This window comes from Oryctolagus cuniculus, chromosome 1 (assembly GCF_964237555.1).
Source record: "Oryctolagus cuniculus chromosome 1, mOryCun1.1, whole genome shotgun sequence".
NCBI classification, from domain to species: Eukaryota; Metazoa; Chordata; class Mammalia; order Lagomorpha; family Leporidae; genus Oryctolagus; species Oryctolagus cuniculus.
The window spans coordinates 71,900,090-71,906,860 of record NC_091432.1 but is presented as its reverse complement, the minus strand read 5'-3'; the positions used below and the strand labels follow the sequence as shown (position 1 = coordinate 71,906,860).

At 36.6% G+C, this 6,771-nt stretch overlaps 1 pseudogene; it reads right to left on the bottom strand.

Moving 5' to 3' along the window:
- Positions 1–4,471: 4,471 nt before the first annotated feature.
- On the bottom strand, positions 4,472–5,687 carry LOC100344791 (ATP-dependent RNA helicase DDX19B pseudogene; annotated as a pseudogene).
- Between the last annotated feature and the right edge of the window lie 1,084 nt (positions 5,688–6,771).

The window sequence follows — 6,771 nt, the reverse complement described above, 5'->3', positions numbered from 1 at the left end:
AATGATATATTCAAGCTCATTAAAGAAATAGACTTCCAACAAAGAATATTATATCCAGTGAAACTATCCTCTAAAAGTGAAAGAGAAATAAAATATTTTTCAGATAAGTAAACAGAGAGAAAATTCACCACCTCCAGAACAGCCATATAAGAAATTCTGAAGGGTGTTCCTGCATTAGAAATAAACATCCATGAAAACACAAGACACCACTAAATTCAGTATCAGAGAAGGTAGAACCAATTAACAAAATGACTGGTCTTAGTTCTTATCTATCAGTACTAATTTAAATGTAAGTAGATTAAATCCACCAACCTAAAGACAAAGCTTTGCTGAATGTTTAATAAACCAAAACACCACTTTATGCTGCCTAGGAAAACTCACTTCACAAAGCTACACACAGTTTGAAAATGAAGGATTGGAAAAAGATATGCCAGACAGATGGAAACAAAAAGCAAGCAGGAATAGCTATCCTGGTATGAGATACAGCATAATTTAAATTTAAAAACAACTGTAAAAAGAGATAAAGATAAAATATTTTGATAGAAGGTTCAATTCAGCAAGAAGACATAGCAATCTCTCTCTCTCTCTCTCTCTCTCTCTCTCTCTCACTCACACACATACCCAAGAACACCCAGATATACACAGCAAATATCATTAGACCTAAAGAGAGAGATAGACTCCAATGCAGTAATAGTGGATGACTTCCACACCCCACGCTCATCAAAGGACAAATCATACAAATAAAAATCAATATACATTTTAGTTGAAACTTGTTATTAAGCAAATAGATCTAACCAACATTTACAGGACATTTCATCCAACAGCTACAGAAACTTTCTCAGCACATGGAATATTTTCTAGGGTAGACCACATATTACGGACAAATCAAATCTAAGCAATTTTAAAAAGATCAAAATCATGCCATTTATCTTCTCAGAGCATTAAGAAATAAGATATCAACAAGAACAATAGAACACTCATAAATTCTTGGAAATTAAATAACATGCGCCTGAACTATCAATGGATCTTTGAAGAAATTAAAGAGGAAATAAAAATTTTCTTGAATAAAATGAAAATGAAAACAAAAGATCAAACCAGTGGGATACAGCAAAGGCGCTATTAAGAGGAAAGTTTATAGCACTAAGTGCTTACATTAAAGAAAGAGAGAAATAGGGGCTGGTGCTGTGGCATAACAGGTAAAACCACCGCCTGCAGTGCTGGCATCCCATACAGGCACCAGTTTGAGAAACTGGCCTGCTCCACTTCTGATCCAGCTCTCTGCTATGGCCTGGGAAAGCAGTACAAGATGGCCCAAGTCCTTGGGCCCGGTATCAACATGGGAGACTCAGAATAAGCTCCTGGCTTCTGGCTTCAGATTAGCTCAGCTCTGGCCATTGTGGTCAGTTAGGGAGTGAACCAACAGATGGAAGACCTCTCTCTCTCTCTCTCTGCCTCTCTTTCTTTCTGTGTAACTCTGCCTTTCAAATCAATAAATAAATCTTTAAAAAAAGAGAGAGCAATATCTCAAAGGTTACTGATGCATCTTGAAGATGGAAAAACCATAACAAACCAAACCCCAAATCAGCAGGAGGCAAGAAATAATAAGGATCAGAGCAGAAATAGATGAAATTGAAACTAGAAAAATACAAAAGATCAACAAAACATTGTTTTTTAAGAAGATAAACAAAATAGATAAACATCTAGTCAGACTAATAATGAAACAAAGAGAGAAAACTCAAATAAATAAAATTAAAAATGAAAAAAGAGACATTACTACTGAAACAACTGAAACACAAAGGATCATAAGAAACTACTATGAAGGACTTTATGCTAATAACCTGGAAAACCTTGAAGAAATGGGGAAATTCCTGCATTCATATAACCTACCAAGATTAAATCAAGAATATATAAACAACCAAAACAGATCCATAGCAAACAATGAGATTGAAGCAGTAATCAAAAGTCCTCCATCAAGGAAAAGTCCCGAACCTGATCTTTTACCAATGAGTTCTACCAAATATTCAAAGAGGAACTAACTTCAATACTTTTCAAATTACTACACAATATTTAACAGGGTGGAATTCTGCCACACTCTTTTCATGAGGCCACCATTACTTTGATACCAAACCACAAAAAGACATGACATGAAAACTACAGACCTATATCCTTAATGAATATAGATGTAAGGATTCTCAACAAAATACTAGCAAATAGAATCCAAAACCACATCAAAAGGATTATCTATGATGATCAAGTGGGTTTTATCCCAGAAATGCAAGAGTAATTCAACATTTGCAAAACAATAAACATCATAAATCACATCAATAGAATGAAGAACAAAAATCATATGGTCCTTTCAACAGATGCAGAGAAAGCATTTGACAAGTTTCAACACCCCTTTATGATAAAAACCCTCCACTAATTAGGTATAGAAGGAGCATTCCTCAAAATTATAAAGGCTATATATCACGAACTAACAGCCAGTATCATACTGAATGGCGAAAAAGTTGAAAGCATTTCCCCTTAGAAATGGAACAAAACAATGATGTCCACTTTCACCACTCTTATTCAATATAGTACTGGAAGTTTTATCAAGAGAAATTAGGGAGGAAAAAGAAAGAAAGGGTACCAAAATTGGAAAAGATGAAGTCAAATTATTCAGTTTGCAGATGACATGATGCTGCACATTAAAAAACCTAAACATTCCACCAAAAACTCTTTGAATTTATAAAGCAGTGAAGTCACAAGTGAAAAAATAAGCATACAAAAAACAGTAACCTTGTGGTATGCCAATGATGAACTCACAGAAAGAGAAATCAAGAAAAAAATCCCATTCACAATAGCCACAAAAAATCAAATATTAGAAATAAATTTAATTAAAGATGTGAAAGATCTCCATAATGAAAAAATTAACAAAACTTGATGACAGAACTCATCAAAGACACACACACACACACAAAATTCCTTGATCATGGATCAGAAGAATCAATATCATTAAAGTGTCTATTCTACCTAAACCAGTTTACAGATTCAAAGCAATCCCCATCAAAATACCAGTGGCATTCTTCACAGAGTTAGAAAAAACAATTCTAAATTTCATATGGAATTATGAAAGACCTCAAATAGCCAAAGTGATCCTGAGCAAGAAAAATCAAACTGGAGGCATCACAAACTTGATTTCATACAAAGCTATAGTAATTAAAAACAGCTTGGTACTGGCATAAAAACCAATACATAGATCAGTGGAACAGAATAGATAGCCCAAAAAATATTCCACTTATGTAAAACCGATGTTTAAAAAATTGCTCAGACCCATGTAGTATAGGAAAGATAATCTCTTCAACAAATGGTGCTGGCAAAACTGTATGTATATAAGAATGAAATTAGATCCATATCTCTCACCATATACACACATCAATTCAAGATGCCTCTGAAACCTAAATTTAAGACCTTAGACTGTGAAGTTCTGGAAGAAAATGTAAGGGAAACACTCTAAGACATTGGTGGAGAGGACGACTTCTTAGACAAGACCCCCAAAGCACAGGCAACAAGAGCAAAACTAAACAAATGGCACTACATTAAACTCAAAGTTTTTGCACAGCAAAGGAAGAAATCGATGGAGTGAAGATACATCCAACAGAATTGGAAAATATATTTGCAAAGCACCTTACAAAGGATTAAAATCCTGAATATATTCAGCAACTTTAAAAACTCAACAACAACAAAAACCACCAAATGAAGTTAAGAAATGGGCAAAGAACTTCATAGACAGTTCTTAAAAAAAAAATACAGATGTCAACAAATATACAAAAAAATGCAGGTAAATGCCAATCAAAGTCACAATGAGATATCAAATCACCCCTGTTAGAATGGCTAAAATTCAAAATACAGCAAGTAACAAATGCTGGTGAGGATGTTGACAAAGGGGAACACTTATACACTTTTGGTGAGAGTGCAAATTAATGCAACCATGATGGAAAACAGTGTGGAGATTTCTTTATAGATTAGAAATAGACATGCCATATGACCCAGCAATCCCACTCCTGGGTTTATACCCATGAGACTTGAACACAAAGTATCAAAAGAGATATCTGCATCACCATATGTATAGCAACACTGTTCACAATAGCCCAAATTGGGAACAAAACGAGGTGTCCCTCATCAGATGAATGGATAAAGAAAATGTGGTATATATACACAATGGAATATTATTCAGCTACTAAAAAAGAATAGATTCTACCATTTGCAGCAAAATGGACACAACTGGAGGATGTCATGTTGACTGAAATGAGCCAGACCCAAAAAGACAAATACCATATATTCTCCCTTATATGTGGCAGCTAAAATTAAAAAAAAAAAAAAGAGTTGTACAAACAATTTTCTACCATCTCCCATCATTTGCACAAACTTTTGTGAAGTCCAAATGTAATTCAAAATGAGGCAATAGTTTCCTTCATATGCCTTTGTATTCTCAGTGATGGTGGTGGTTTGGGCTGTGAAAGTCCACATCGCCCAGGCAGGGGCAGCACCAAGGGTTGGTGCAAGTCACAGCTGGAGATTCCAAGTTGTGTATTTTCTCAATCTTGTCCAAATCATCTGTGTCCAATCTTTCTATCTTCTTACTAAAGTGCTCCTGGATTCTACTCAGTATGTTCATGCTAGTTTGCTATCAACCATATTCATGGCCAGGTGTCTCTTGCCAAAGTGCTCAATATGCCCAATCCATTGCAGGTAGTTCTTTTTTGGCTTCACATCCTTGTCCATGGGAAGACTGAAGTTGTTGATGACAGACACTTGCTCTACATCAATACCACAGGCACACATGTTGGTGACCACCAGAAATTTGTCTTTGCCCTCTTGAAAGCTATCAAACATGGTGGCCCCCTGCTTCAACATCATTTTGCCACTTAGCAGAGCCAGTTAGTGGTCTTCTTTTGAGAGCTCTGCTGCCAACTACCTGTCTATTTTGAGGATATAGCAAAAGATCATGTTCTAAGTAAGTGATAGCATTGGCTGGGTACAGTGTGCACAAGACCTGGAATTTCTCATCTCTGTCACTGCTCAGGGTGTAATACTGGTTGGTGGTGTCCAGCACCTTTTACCTCATGCTTCTGCTTGATAACTTTTGAGTCTGGGACCACTTTCTGGGCAAACTTCCACACAGTCTTCAAAGGTGGCAGAAAAGAGCACCATCTGGCACTTTCTGAGTAACATCCTCTAGGTATGGATGCTCTGATCCAGGTGGCCCTGAATAGCTGTCATCACATCAGCAAAATGAATACCTTGATCTTTTTGAGGTCAATGAACTTAAGTATGGAGCAACAATCCCAGACAGTCCCCTGGGGTGTCAATGAAAATCTGCTCACTTATCTTCTGACCTCTTTCCAATTTATTTTCTTGAGCAGCATTAGCTAGCTTCAGTTCAGGGTAAAATAAGTACATCTGCTCAATCACTTTTCCCATTTGAAGGGTAAGTTCATATGTTGGGGAGAGGCACAGACACTAGGGATATCTGATTGCAGGTTCTATTTCGCTGAGCATGGCCAACAAAAAGGACAACTGTTTTTCCAGTTTGAGGTTATCAATCTGTTTACCAGATTGAGGCTGAGCAATTAAGTTCTCTGGGAGTTTAGCAAACACCAAAGGCAAGTGTTTTCTGGTATCTTAGATGGACAGTTGAAACCCATGGCAAAGACCCTTTGGAGAAGTTGTATTTGGAGGCAGTCTTCAAGACTTCTTTGAGTCAAATGGCGAATTTGGATCCTGCTACTGGACTTCAACTTGGTTTGTATATCAGCAATGATGCTTCTGACCACTTTGTTGAGCGGGCAGAGGGCAGTTCTGTCCTCTTTCTCGTCAACTGTCCTTTCTGCAATAGAATTTGTCTTGACAACAGCATCATTGACATCTGTGGTTTTCTTTGTTGTTTTTTTTTTTTTCTTTCTTAAGATGCAAATTTTTTAAGTCAGCCACTGACAAGGTGAGTGGAAACTGTCCCATGGCTCAGCCTCAGACCTGGCCAGTAGTCCAAATCATCTCAGCTCAGCTGGGCAGTAACTCAGATACCTCCTTGCAGACTGATTTTATTTCCTTTAAATATATACCCAGTAGTGGAATTCCGGGGTCATATATAGTTTTTGTTTGCTTGTTTGTTAGATTTTGATCCACCTCCATATTGTTTTCCCCAATGACTTATCTAACTTACATTCCCACCAACACTGTTCAACTTTGGTTTACTCTCCATATCCTCCCCAGTATTTGTTATCTTTTGTCTTTTTGATAATAACCAATATAACTAGAGTGAGATGATAATACATTGTGGTTTTGATTTGCATTTCCCTAATGATTAGGTCATTGGATATATTTTTCATGTGCTTATTGCCCATTTGTTTGTCTTCCTTTGAGAAATACATGTTTAGATACACTGCCCATTTTAATTGGATTGTTTGGTTTGTTGATATTGAGTTGTTTGAATTCCTTATGTGTGCTTGTTTTTAGCCCATTGTTAGATGTATAGCTTGCGACAATCTACAATTCTATTGTTCTATTGCTTGTCTCTTCAATCTGTTGACTGTGTCCTTTGCTGTACTGAAGCTCTTTAGTGTGAGGAAATTCCATTTGTCTATTTTTGCTTTTTTTTCCCAATTCTTTTTGTTTTAAAGATTTATTTATTTATTTGAAAGTCAGCATTACACAGGGAGAGGAGAGGAGAGGAGAGGAGAGGAGAGGAGAGGAGAGGAGAGGGAAGTCTTCCATCCACTGGTTCTCTCC